The sequence below is a fragment of the Berghia stephanieae genome, chromosome 2 (assembly GCF_034508935.2).
Source record: "Berghia stephanieae isolate SIO BIC M18660-M18661 chromosome 2, UCSD_Bste_1.3, whole genome shotgun sequence".
In the NCBI taxonomy this organism is placed as follows: domain Eukaryota; kingdom Metazoa; phylum Mollusca; class Gastropoda; order Nudibranchia; family Aeolidiidae; genus Berghia; species Berghia stephanieae.
This window is the reverse complement of record NC_088361.1, coordinates 75,923,663-75,938,680: the sequence shown is the minus strand read 5'-3', so window position 1 is coordinate 75,938,680 and position 15,018 is coordinate 75,923,663. Positions and strand designations below refer to the sequence as shown.

At 35.3% G+C, this 15,018-nt stretch overlaps 1 protein-coding gene across 6 annotated transcripts in view; it reads right to left on the bottom strand.

Annotated features, from left to right (window-relative positions):
* Positions 1-15,018, bottom strand: part of LOC144965542 (rhodopsin-like) — a 172,580-nt gene that overhangs the window by 66,219 nt on the left and 91,343 nt on the right. For 5 of the 6 annotated variants that reach the window (XM_078900966.1, XM_078900962.1, XM_078900964.1 and 2 more), the window contains one exon: positions 9,982-10,092. The exons of the other annotated variant lie outside the window; for it this stretch is intronic. The gene's annotated coding sequence lies outside the window, so the exon portion shown is untranslated. The remainder of the gene's footprint in view (positions 1-9,981; positions 10,093-15,018) is intronic. 6 annotated transcript variants of the gene reach the window in all.

Below are 15,018 nucleotides of genomic sequence, written 5' to 3'. Positions count from 1 at the left end.
ATATATATATATATATATATATATATATATATTCTTTGATTGGCTGGCTTCACAAAGTGGCGTCGAACATTAATTTTCTCGTAACTCACAATGCAAATCAATAGTTCGTTAATTTCTTCAAGTCGTTGAATTCAAGTTTATTACACCTATACAATAAACATTTCTACTCACTCCTCGATATGTCGATACGATTCACGTGTTGACTCTACTCTTCATCTTATAATTTAAAAGATCGATGATTGTTTCTCGGCCTAAGGTGAAATCATAAAATTACTTCAATCAGAAATCATTAATTTAAACCAAATATGATTAATCTTAACGATGAAACTAACGATGCGTTAAAAAAAATTATATACGTCACCACATTCAAAACTATATTTTCAATACCAATCCAAGGGACATAAAAATAAAGGAATTAAACGTAAAATAGTGAATATGTTGTTTGAAAACAAATAAAAACCACCTGCAAAGAAATATATCCAAATAAAGTTTAATCAACCACTATTCAAGTGTTATAGAAAATTCCTTTTAAAATATTTAAAAAGAAATATTTAAAAGATATTCTGTTTTAAGATTAATTGATGAGTGTCCCTCCATGAAGCTGAATGAATCATTTAACTAAATCCAATCAATTCCCTACAAAGGGAAAGAATTCAGGCGTCATTCATGTCGTATCATTACAATTAAAGGTTTTCATTTACGTTAATTAGCAAGTTGAGGTCGGATATGTTATTTTCAGATGTTGTAATTTTATTTCCGCTTTGGCTGGCAGCATTTAATGAAGACCTTTTCAGAAATTAATTAGTAATTGTGGAAGAGATAAAAACACCAAACAGAATTTGTAAATGATTTCAACGAGAATGTCATTATAGTCAATTGTTTCTCCACCATATACCAATGTTAAACCGTTTGATAATTTGTCCCAGCTTAGTCAGTTTTTCTTCACAATAATGAATCGTCTCAAGGCTGAGTTGTAGATATAAACATGTAATCATGAAGACATTTCATTTACTCTATTACTAAGTTAGGTTTTCTTCACTTATACTAGGCGTGGGCACTAAAATCACAAATATGAGAATAAAGAGAAAATAGAAGTCCCAGATTGTCTCCTTATATCCAGCACTTCTCTATCTCCATTATTTCTCACAACAAGAACGCGATTTTGTTATACATTATTAAAAAAAAAGATTGCGATAAATGTTAAGCTTAGCTTTTACACTTTGAATAAATGGCATTTTTCTAATACACAATTTTGTTCAGTTACCATTAGGGCGGGCTATTCCAATCAGGACAGACAGTGTTACAATTCGGACACCCTTTCGGACGCCCTTCCCAATTCACCTGCCTTCTATTTCAACGCCTAATTTTAATAAGAATTATGACAAAGAGCTGAGTTCCGATCAAACACAGCCATAAATAAATGTATGATATATTTAAGCCGTGTTATTTGATTAAATAAATCATCTCTTAAAATCATTGTCTCACTCGGAGGATCCGATACGAGCTTCTCTCATCAATTTTTCAAGAATTTGAGGCATCTTACATTCGAGGTAGCAATATAAAGCAACAACATTTGGAATATAAATTCGTACAAATAAAAATAATTTTTACATTTGTTTTGAAATTTTTGCGGTTGAACATCATCAGGAAGCAATAAGTAAGTATATCTATGTATTTTCTTTTAAAGAATTAATTAAAATAGATCTTGAAAATGTTTGCCATCAAATCATTCCGTTCTTCCAATGCAGACACCCGGCTATTCTAATCCGGACACCCAGTTGTTCCAATCCGGACACCCAGTTGTCACAATTCAGACATCCCGGCTAAAATTAATATCCCCCCCCCCTCCCCTCATCCCCACTAAAAAATTCAGTTGCATTGAACAGATTCAAGCGCATGTAAAATATAATTTCTCTGCTGCTTCAGACTGGTGCTAGTTTACTTCTTCTTTATCATTCGAATGGAATGAAAAATTCATCAGCTAACATTATGATTAACCCACCCTCAACATAAACTAGGCCTAGTTGCAAGATATATGAGGAAAGTAGGTAATAGTATAAAATCATTGTTATGATTTATAACTTTATTTAAGATTAAAAAACAACAACAAATAATATAAGATAAAACGAACAGCAACAGTTACAGCCATTACCATTATCTCCCTTTGATAGTTTGCGTTTGACTTTTTATGCAATAATAGTTCAATAAAATTTATAGATTCAAATCTAATATGAAAAAATAATAGATACATTTGTTAAACATTTGTTATGGGCATTTAAAAGCAATGACGATCTCATGGAAATCCTTGGGCCTCGTTTCGTCCCGAAGTCGCGCGAACTCAAGGCAAAATATTGGACATGGCGATTTTGTATATGCTATTTTAAAAACTTCATTACTACGCTTTTTATCAATAAATAATATGTCTGAAATTTGGCACACAATTAGTAAAGAGGTTATTTTCGATTATGCCAAGCCGAAAAACTCGTGCGATAACTATAAAACGGTTACTAAAAAACGGTTCAATACAGATGTTTGCCCTTTTGAGTAAAATATTTTCTAAAACTATCAAGAGCAGACGTTTTGTCGTTAATAAGGTAAAATATGCACATTTCATCTATTTATGTTTAAATTTCATTGGAATACGGTAAGTACTTTTCGCGTATCATCACAAAACATCAAACCAATTTGCGATTCCCCCCAATCGCTTGACACGCAATGTGACGTCATCGAGGCAGATGGCCATACTTTCACCTGACCAAATTCGATTTAAAATGTGTCTAAATGAAAACTCGCATGGCTTTCACTACTAAGACCGATCCCCTTTAAAACTAATTGAATTTGACAAACAAAAAATTGAATAGACTAGGATAAATGTCACTGAGACAAAAATTAATTAATAAAGTTTAATAAAAGAATTAAAATTATATATTTGGCCAATTTTGGCTACACGCGTGGCCATCTGGCACATCTGCCGAAAAAGTCTGAAGACCCACCCACCTCGCTTTTTTTGGCAATTCTTCATTGTGTTACGTCATAGGGGTGTTAATCTTGTCGGCTCTAGCATTTGCCTAGCTAATCAGTTGATAATTCGACTATTTAACAATCTTTGTCCCCCTTCTGTCCTATTTTTCTTTTCCTCACAGTAAATTAATACACACACAAACACACACACACACTCACACTCCCTCTCTCTCTCTCTCTCTCTCTCTCTCTCTCTCTCTCTCTCTCTCTCTCTCTCTCTCTCCCCCAGAAATAACATGTCATGATCTCACGGACTATTTTGATTGATAATACTTTAGCAGGCATTTTTCACATCATTTGTATGGATTGTTAACACAAAACTACACTTTGGAAATGTTCCAAATGATCAATATTATGTATATTTTATTAACAAAATCACGGTTGACCCTAGTCATATAGCTCTAAAACTATACAAGTTAGAGGCCTTCTGATGTTTTCATCATATATTATGAGAAATATGCGGTAAAATTTCCAATATCATATTCCATGTATTAAGTGAGATACAGCCACAAACCATATTAAAACGCAGAAAAAGCGTCCCATATTTTCCGTATTTTTTTCTGTTTGTGAGTCATCCAAATATGACACCTTTGAAACTGCATAATTTTTATAAATTTATGAATGGATTTTCAAAATTCAGAAAGATTTTTATTCAGTGGAGATAGGGCTTTGAGTTAAACGTAGCATTTCCCACAAAAATAGAAAAAAAATTCAGTCTTTGCTACATTTACAGCACAGTAACACTTTTAATTTCATTGTGTGTGTGGTTAATCTATTTAAATAGTTGTAGTAGCAGTAAGCCTAGCAGTCGAATATCGCTTGCTGAGAATTGTGTGACTCAGCAACAGAGTTTTTAAATTCGAGGAGTATCTCTGCTCTCTCCATCCATGTTGTTTATTGTTTCCATTGGTCATGCTCCATGGCCAGAGTTTTGAGGCTGTCAAGATCTTGTTGTGACTTTAGTACGGAGGGCACTGCAGTATTTCTTTGTTCTTCATGGATTAATTCGGCCTCATCTTAATTCAGGAAATTCTGATATGTAGAGAGATCCTGATTCAGGATAGTTACTATTGGTGTTGGTGGTCTTCCTACATATTTATTGCAATGCAGGAAATATTCCGTCATTGTAGTTTGGGCTGGGATGTTATCTTCTCGACGAAATATGTGACCAAATAGCTTCTACCGCTGCTCTTTTATTACTGTACTCAGGCATTGGACCCCGATTTTTTCATGGAGATCAGTATTGATAATTATCTCTGGCCAATAATAGGTTCCGATAGATTACGTGACGCAATTGTTTGCCGTGGTATGAATCAAGACCTTCTAAGTTTTTTTTTGGTGACGCCCCAGGTTCCACAATTAAATGGCAATATCGGAATAATCATGATTCGTAAATGTGTATTCGTTTATTCTCACTGATTATGTTATTTCTATTCCATAAATTGTTGAATTGGTTGAATGCATTGGTGACCAGCTGCTTTCGTTTTCTGCTCGTCTTCATTTTCAAATTGACTAGTCTTCGTATAATGTTCCATTCATTTAAATTTCTGTTGATTTTTGTATATTCTGTTTTGGATTGATTCACTTTTAGATTCCATACTTCTAGCCTGGTTGATATTATTGGCGTGTATATTTTCGCTTGATTCTCTGATGCAAAGATTATGTCTGCATCATTATCTGCGTATATCAATTCACATGTAATCTTGTTTGCTCGTGATAATTTTGGTCTTAGTTCTTTCATGGCCGATTCGAGGTATATTATCATGAACAGAATTGGACTCAAGCTGTCTCCTTTAGGGGATCCAATTGAGGTTGTTATTGGAAATAATAATCTACCGGATTGAAATTGTAATGTTGTATTTGATAGCAGGCATCTTATGAGCTTCACGAGATTTGTGTCCAAGAATCTGTTTTTTGTGTGATTTTAAGGGTTTTACGGCGCTTGCAACACATTTAGGTTATATCAGCGCCAGTAAAAAGGAAGAAAATGGGATAGTAAAAAGTTCTAGAATTGAAATTAAAGCAGCCAAGAGAAAGTAAGACAAAGGGGAACTGGGAACAAAATTATCTGCGTATATCAAGTCACATGTAATCTTGTTTGCTGGTGATAATTTTGGTCTTAGTTCTTTCATGGCCGATTCGAGGTATATTATCTTGAACAGAATTGGACTCAAGCTGTCTCCTTTAGGGGATCCAATTGAGGTTGTTATTGGAAATAATAATCTACCGGATTGAAATTGTAATGTTGTATTTGATAGCAGGCATCTTATGAGCTTCACGAGATTTTTGTCCAAGAATGTGTTGATTTTAAGGGTTTTACGGCGCTTGCAACACATTTAGGTTATATCAGCGCCAGTAAAAAGGAAGAAAATGGGATAGTAAAAAGATCTAGAATTACAATTAAAGAAGCCAAGAGAAAGTAAGACAAAGGGGAACTGGGAACAAATAGGGATCAGATGAAGATTCCAATAGCATAACACCAATGTATTTAGTTTGAGATCACCTATAAGTCTCATCCGGACACAAGCACAAAATCCAACAAAGAGGAACACACTCAAATGCTTACATTATACATTTAAAATAATAAATATAATAATAGATAACAGAGAGATGATTTACAAGGAAAAAAATATCATCTCCCAAAACAATAACTATGCATTTGACTGTTTCCCTCCCAACCAGGACTGCGGCCAGGGCCAGGACAAAACCAAGTAATCTCATTCCAAGACAAAGACAGAAAGCATGTTGGAAAACAGATATAAGGGGATAGAAGACACAGTGTGTACCCCCCTGCCCACTATGGGAGGTCAGGAACCCCACCCAGTTTGTCCAAGAATGAGTCAAGGATTGATAACAACTTGGTTCTACATATGGTGTCGAAAGCTGAACTCATATTTATTCCAAGTATGGTAAATTCTTCCTGATATTTCTCCGTTCTGACTTTTAGCCATCGATGGGCCCATACTATGTCTGCAGTGCTTCTGTCTCTTCTATACTCTGTGATGGTGAAAGATATTTCTCTACCTTTTCTCTAATTCTGTTGAGCGTGATTGTGCTTAAAACTTTTCCTAGCGTGAACAATAAAACGATTGGTCGCAAATTGTCTAAAAGGCCTTCTTTCTTATTTGGTTTGTTTAGCAGAAAGGGTTTTCCACTTCCAAGATTGAGAACTTGTTTTGTCTTAAATATCTTATTCTACGAATCAGCCAGTATTTCCAGGCCTTCGTCGTCAAGACATTTAGTTCTTCTGCTCTAAAACAATTTAAACCTGGCGATCTGTTGTTATCGAACTTTTGTATGCTTCACTTATTTCTTGGAGCGTCATATGCGTTTCAAGCTCTGGATCGGTAGATTCAAATGGAAAACGTGAATACCCTTGTATTTCTCAGTGTAGTATATGCATATTTGTCCATAACTTCTTAATCATTGCATAATGTCTTATTACATTTATCTTTTATTATAAGTCTATTATGCTTTTTTGTTGTTTGATTGTATTCATCGCTTTGAACTTTTTCATACTGTCACTCGTACTATTTATTTCTGTCAGAATCTAATCTATTTTCTTTTTGTGATTATCGATTGATTGAGGTTTAATCTTATGCAGGATTTCATTTTTTTGTTTCTTCAATTTGTTCTTCATATCCGTATTTGAACAGCTATTGATGTCAAGTCTCAGTTGTTTTTGCTTCTGTGATAAATCATGCAGTATAGGATAGTAGTCTTGTTTTTGGGTACTACTTCTCTTCTGTTGTTTCTCTGTTCAACAGCAAGCATTGAACAAGATGTTGAATTTGAGCTGGGTTAGAGGCATCCTTTAAATTATCTGACGAAAGATTTGTTGTGAGTGTGTTTCTGAAGTCCTTGATCGATTGTCTCATTTGTTTGTAATTGCCTTGGCTTATTTTCATTTTGGGTTGGCCTGAACTTTGTAATTAAAAGTCTTTGGTCTGTAGATGTTTTCTTTTCGGCATAATATGTTCGTGAATCATTGAGAATGTGCTTGTAATGGTCCGAAATTATGATAAAGTCTATCTGATTGTAAGTCCTTATCATCCGGATTTTCCCACGTTCCTTGTTGTGTAGTAATATGGCTTGAAGCGTGTTTAAGGGGGGGGGGGGGGGGGGGGGGGGGCGGCGGGCGACACTAAAAATGATGAATTTTGACCCAGTTTGCTAAAATTAGATTTTGGTGTGTGGGATGTTGTCATGTGACCATTTGTCTGCATAAAAAATTGCATGAGAACTTCATCTTCAGTGTTTTACTACTCAAAATAACGTATTTTGTGACCCATAGTATGGTTAAATCCTGCCCATTTTTAGTTTCAGTGGACAGATTTCATGAAAGAATATCAAATAGTCTTTATAACTAAGTAAAGGCAAAAACATATCACTGAAAAGTAAAAACTCTCCTCTATCTTCAACAAACCAATCACTTTGTTCTTGATTATGTCATGTGGTCACTATCTAATCAGAGAGCGAGAGGAGAGTTTTTCCCTAAACTCGTTTACTTTGACTTTTAAATGCCTTTTTCTCAAAACTGCAATTTTCGTCACTAAAAACCTATTTCCTCCCTCAGTTTTCGACCAATCTTCTTCAAACTTTCTACAAATGAGTGTCATACAGATACGCAGGTCCTCTAGTAGCCGGATTTTGGAAAAAAAAATCAATTTATGAGTAATTTCAAATTATGTAACTTTTTTCAACGGGAATTATGAGTAATAACTTTGAACATAATTTTTAAAGTTTCTAATTTAAAAATAAAAAATCGGGCTTCTAGATCCTCTTTATTTTCCTTTTTTCTACCTCTGGCGAAAATATTATCGCAATGGGTTGATAAACAAAAAAGCCTTTGACTTTTTAAGATTTGTTGTTTATTTTCCAATATGGCGTCGTTTCCAAAAAACGGGCAACTTTTTTCGAAAAAAATTATATGCAATCATCCTTCCCAAACATATACATTATGACTGTGCATAGAAGTTTAGGATATTTCATCAAATAAAAAAAATGACCCATTAGTGTCGCTCCCCCCCCCCCCCCCCCCCCCTTAAAGACACTAGTACATATGAATAATTTATGCTCGCAGCAAAAATCAATAAGCTACTGGCCATGCTCATTACACAGTCTTTTGTAATAAGCACCACGGCATGGTACTTTATCTTTTCTTGTTCCCATTTTAACATTGAAATCGTAAGTGATTATGATGTTATCATTTACATGCTCTCGGATTATCATTTCAATTTCATTGTATAATCTTTCTCTTACTGCTGAATCTTTTTGGATGTGCCCGAAGTAGGATGGTGGCTATTGATTATAAGTGCAGGATTGTTGTTTAGAAAGCCTTGAATGTTTTTAAAGCGCAAAACAGATATTCTTTCATTTATAGACCAATATCATTCTCGATGAGTCAACATAAAATGTGAGTTGATTTTTTTCTTTGAAAATCGAGCCCGCCCTGAACGTTTTCATGTTCAAATGTATTGAGACGGCAACCTAAAATTATTATTTCATCATTGGCATTGTCTTTGGTCCCCTCTATGCTTACTACATCTAATTTGTAAGTAAATAAGTTCTCTATCAGATTGTTTTTCTTAAATTTTGAAGAGATACCGAGAATATTGAATGATACGATGTTCATTCCTAAATTATAATTGCATCATCAATAGTCGACAACTGTACTTCCGTAGGTAAGAGGCTAAAATAGATGTTACTTCCTGTTAAATTTTAGTTATCAATAACACGTTGTTGAAGGGGCCCCAATAGGATGGATTTACAAATTCCAAATAATACTTTGTCAATCCGCTATCAAATTTACATAGAAAAGTCATTTAATAAACAAAAAGTTAGTAAATGGACAATAATCCTTGGCAGATTCACACAATTCTACTTGTAGATAGTTTTTTTTTCGATACTGAGTCGACCGCACTCCAATCACAGAAGTTCCCCCCCCCCCCCCAAAAAAAAAAGACCCCCAAAAACCCCCAACTATCAACTTAAGTATTGTAATCGTAAAAATGTAAATAATTGAAACATGGGCTGTCTTACTTCTCAAAAGGGGGTCCGAATTGGCACAACTGGGTGTCCTAATTGGCACAACGGGTGTCACAATTGGAACAAAGGGTGGTTGGATTGTAGAGCCGCGATTTCCCGCGAGATTCTAGTTGTCGGCTACATGGTTGAATACTTTAGTAAGTTGCCGACTACCTACTCGTATTCATGAATACTTCTGAACAAAAGAGCAAAATGAGGCAAACAATTCTCAAAATCAAATTTCCCCCTGATTATTACAGAGCAAGCATTTTGAATCATGAATCTGCTAATAACTTGAACAAGGGTGAGAGACGGAATAATTTTGCAACCAAACGTAACTTTTACCATAAATTTGATATCAGTCGACGATAACACATGCCGGGTGTGCAACATTCAAGCACAAGACGGATCAACATTTTCAAACACCGAGTAGTACTCACACCGTGGATCAGGTTGCCACAGCGGGAGGTCACCAGATAAGAAAGGTCAATCTTTTTCACCTCGATTTATGTCAGATTGGCGTTTGATATTCCTTAGAGGAGATCGAAATGTACGTTTTCTTAACGTTTAATGGTGATATTTGATTTTTATGAAATGATTATTGTAGCCAAGACTTTTTTATGGTGTTTTTACTAAATCATTACAAACATGTAAAAATTTTTGGGATAATTGTTCCCTTCAAATATAATATTATTGGATCTTGATCTATTTACTACATTAATTCTCTCCAGATCAAAAGTATTGAACCAACGCAGAATATTGACGATTATAACAATGTTCAATCAAGCCCATAATTGTGTTCGGTTATTAGGCCTGCACATATGTATACGTAGCCCATATAAGCGATGCATTGTAAAGTGTATTAAATGATGGAAACGTATTAATGTACGGTTTGAATTGCAAATCTTATCTTTTAATAAGCTTTATACTTACTTATAGCAAGGAGTACAATCTGCCGTCCTCTCAATACACAAAAATTGAGCTTTAAGTGTCCCTTGATGTCTGGTTGATTTTACCCACAGATTTCACTAAATGATGTTGGATCTAGTAACAATGAAATAAAAACGATTTAAATCAACAGAGGTTAAAGTAAAATTCCAATAGCTTATATTTCTTAATACAAGAAACACGAGGTCCCAATAAACCAGTTATAAAACATTTGATTTACAGACAAAATGATCGATATTGATCAAGGGTGCGGTTGAGATTTTTTTCTTCTAACTCCGTTTTCCACCAGCAGTGATTGCGTATAAAATGGGTCTATTAGATCGGATGGGACGTACCGCCATAGACTAACAGAGTAGCAATCAATTACTTCTGTCCGTTTAACATCACACGTTTAAAGATTGACCCCATTTCCTTACGCCTTATGACTCGGAAGAACTACAGAAGTTTGAAATAACGCAGGACTGTGATGTTTACTTTGCGCCATTACCATTGATCCCTTTGATTCTTCAGTTGAAAGAAATGATATTTTTTGACACAATAATGTATAGTTAAAATTATTAACTACAGATCTAATCATTTTAACTAAAAAATGAAGTTGCAGCAATGCAATTACGGCCTCAAGTCAAATTCCGGGTCGCATCCCTGTTATTGATTGCCAGCAGCAGCTCTTAATTTTGATGGTTACACTTTGATATTATGACGATTTACCCAATCTCCAAAAATTCTCTCATTCCGTTGAAACTGTCCTGAATCCTCCGAAGATGCGAAACAACATCATGTTCAAATAGACATCCTGCAGTTTCTGCACCGTTAACAAAACCAGTTTTAGTGGAACGCCAGCACCTAATGATAGTATGCGCTTGGCTAAGAAGCTCATAACATTGTCATCCGGAAGTATAACGGACCAACACACAAAATTGTATGTATCCATGCACGTTTATAGTCGGGTTAATACAGTTCAGTGAGCATTACTCATAAACGCGGATGGCAAAAAACATCAACAAAGACCTGAGTGACGTCATCTTCGAACTATCTATTGATGCAGAGCGGCCTATCTCCCAGATCATTGTAAGAGAGGAATTAATTCTCTGCGAACCTTTTCCTTATGTACCTTAAATATGAAAGGGGACGTATAATAATATGGTAGCTGGGAGTTGACTTGGAAATATATTGTCCCCCAGGGTGGGTACGCTATTTCCTATGTGCGGCTATGTGGTATAGTGGTATGACACTCGCTTTCGGATCGGAAGGTCCTGGGTTCGAGCCTCGCGCTCGACGCATAGTTGAGTCCTTGGAAAAGACTCTTTACTCACATTCTCTCACCGTACTCAGGTGTAAAATGAGTACCTGGCCGTTAACAGCGTTGTCTTTGTCCGAAAAATTGTAATATCGCCTAACAGGCGTCATGTCTCGTCCTACATGTTAAATGTTGCTGTTGACCAGGGACCCCTTGTAAAGCGCTTTGAGCACGTTAAGTGGATATTGCGCTATATAAAAGCTCAATTTACAAATAAGAGAGAAGCTGCAGGTGTTCTATACTCGTGGCAGAGCCCGACTAATGGCACCCATCCTTAAGCGGCGTGGTATGGCGGCTTCGCCCTACTTGCACTAGTTATGATAACGGTCTGGAGACCTCAGAACAGCTAACTGAACATTACATTGTGACACTGCTGTCGGGCGGGTTTGTGACGGTGTGGAAATAAAACCATCAAAGGCTATTGCTACGAGGAAACATATTTAACCGAGTTGAGCTCAATCCTGTCATTGAGTCCCAATCCGAAGGCAGAGAAGCTCAGTATAAAAGACACCGGGATTTCGTTCGGCTTTTACTTGGGGCACCATCCGTCACAGGGTTACCAAACATCTCCTTTCTATTTTATAAAACAACTCTGGTAATCGTTTTTCCATCGAAACCAGTAATGCTTATGTAGACAATGTCAAAGTTGAGTAACATTGAGCCGGCGCAATAAAGGATTGAAAAAGAAACGGCATTCAATCAAGTTTTGGACTTGAGCATTTCTAACAAGTGGGGGATCGTTTTAATTGATCTATATTGGAAGTAAATTGTTTTTTTTTTTTTGTTTTTTTTTTTTTTGGGGGGGGGGGGGGGGGGGGGGAAATATATAAAAAGACATTTTGTCAGCAAAAGACAGTATTGAACTTTAGCAAACTAAATTGAAACCACCAACCAGGGAAATTAAATCGTCAAAGACCATTAGAACTAGAGTGCTTCCGAAGAATGGTTTCTACCATTGTCATTAATTGCTAAAATGTCTGGTTTCTTTTTCTATTTTTAAAATGCAATCCACACAGCCATGGATTTTAAATTAATTTATGTAATTTCTTTTCAAACAAAATTTTATAAAAGGACTGGATCCGAAAGTAGTTTACCTAGAGGTCTGAATCAGTAGCTGATAGAATAAAAGTGTGAACGTCAGTTTAATCTTGTGTTTGTGACCTAGGCTTTCTAACGTATAACATCGAGGTGACCTAGTTGGTGAAAATTGAATCTAGGCAAAAATATGAATCTTGTGTTATATTTATACAAAACATTCAGGTCAATAGATGAACACAGAAATCTAGAAATGCGTTATTTTTAGATATTCAAATCAGTATTCACTGTGTACTTCACTCCAATGTAATACCAATTATAGGCGGTGAGTCACATTTAACGAGAACGATTGAACGCAAAAGTCAATGTAGTCACTTGAATGATCAACATTACTATTTTCATTTACTTGATAAAGTTATCTAAACTCGATTTCACAAAAAAAAAAACACCTCAAATGATAGGGGCTAGTGTGAAGATCCCCTGATTATGATACAAGATTGATAATACGCGTCCTACAAGTAATCGTACGAGTACAAATGCTGCTGTTTGAAGCTTGAAGAAATAAATAACAATAATAAATTAAAATAAAATCTGAAACAAAACTGCCAAAAAAAATAACCCATAGTAACACAATTAAGATCAAAAATTTCAAATTCAGGATTTCGAAATGAAAATCACACTGATTAGACTACCTAGGACGTGTTCCTCTGGTGAGGCAAAACAAGACAAAAAGCTAGCGATGCGCAAACATACACTAGCCGGTCGAATGGCGAATGCCAGCCACAATGGTTGACCGACTAGGAATGCTTGTACAACACAAAGCGCCAACTAAGCTAGCATTTTACTGAAAATATTTTTAGTAAACACACATACACACACACACACACACACACGCGCACAAACTATCTATCTATCTATCTATCCACCTATCTATCTATCTATCTATCTATCTATCTATCTAACTATCTATCTATCTATCTATCTATCTATCTATCTATCTATCTATCTATCAATCAATCTATCTATCTATCTATCTATCTATCTATCTCACCCAATTTCCAATGTGGAAGAACTGTTCAAGAGATTTTGTCTAACTAAAATGGAGAAAGTTATGAAGGATGGCTCAATGAGGAGCCGTCGCCTCATATCTATAAAAACAAAGACAACACGTCACCTTAATCCATTTTTGCCACATGGTGTTCGAATTTTTAACGCGCAACTGTGATTTAAATTAAATACTATTTTTTAAAATATACACACACACAAGTTCGGACTAGAGGTATTTATCAAATTAATATATAAAGTGTCGCTTTTGGTACTTGGTTGTATATTTTTTTACATTATTTTGTGCATTTGCATATATATGTATACATTGTCGCCATAGATTCTCAACTTTGTGTTTATACATTTTTATGCATGCCACGTCTGTAAACGAATTTCCATTTTTTAGATGAATATTCTTCTTCTTCTTCTTCTTCTTCTTCTTCTTCTTCTTCTTCTTCTTCTTCTTCTTCTTCTTCTTCTTCTTCTTCTTCTTCTTCTTCTTCTTCTTCTTCTTCTTCTTCTTCATCATCATCATCATCATCATCATCATCATCTTTAATCATCATCATAATCATCCACAGTGATGATTAATTAATATAAATTCTTATTTTTTTTTTTTACCATACAATGATTATGTTGGTTTTGTAAATTAGTATTTATGTCTTGTATGTATTCTGTAATGGCAATCTGACTAAAATAAACTTTGAATCTTGAATCTTGTCTTGCTTTGCATCGCAAATAGAAAACGGCTATGGACACAATAAAAGGTTATCATTCTTGTCATATTTGCAATTTGATTTCTCGACTTTGTTGAACATGGACGGGCTTCAGATATGTCGGAGATAACTTTACATATACTGGTATAGATTAATTAAATATATAAATAAATATAGAAATCTATATAACGATAATTATTTACTCGCTATGTATAATGCGTTTTACTATGTTCATTCATAAAGTATACCATGTGGAGACAAGATTGTTTTCCATAGAGTGTAAATCACCTTTTTACTCGCAATCAAATACCAGAGGGGTGACATATAAAAAACGGGGTCAGAGTTTGTGCAATCATTGTCACCAATCGGTCAATGAAAATACTCAACATCGCTTGCTTTTGTGGAAAGGGGGGGAGGGGGGGGGGGGTGAGTGAATATTTATTTTTTTACAAGTCGAGCAATCGTACTCCTTGTTTCTCGTTTATATTATGCTTAGCCAGGAGACGAACGTGAGTTACATAATATCACCCGGGAATGAGTTTATTTTTAAAATCATATGACCTGCTCAATCGATCATGCTGGCGTTTATATTTATTTTCTCAATAGATATGGATGGAATTTAATATTCGAGAGATGCTCGCAAAACTGTTAAAACACAAATTGAATATTATGCACCAGAGATTTCCTTTAAATTTCGTTTAATGTGTGAATGTGTCTGATCTGATTGTGTGAGTGAGTGAGTGAGTGTGTGTGTGTGTGTGTGTGTGAGAGAGAGAGAGAGAGAGAGAGAGAGAGAGAGAGAGAGGGGGGGGGGGGGGGGGTCTTACTTGCATGTCTTTGTACATATGTGTGTTTGCAGGTGAGAGGGTTTACGTGATTGTACATGTGTCTGTATGCGCATATGTCAGTTTTATTTGGTATCTATAGTGT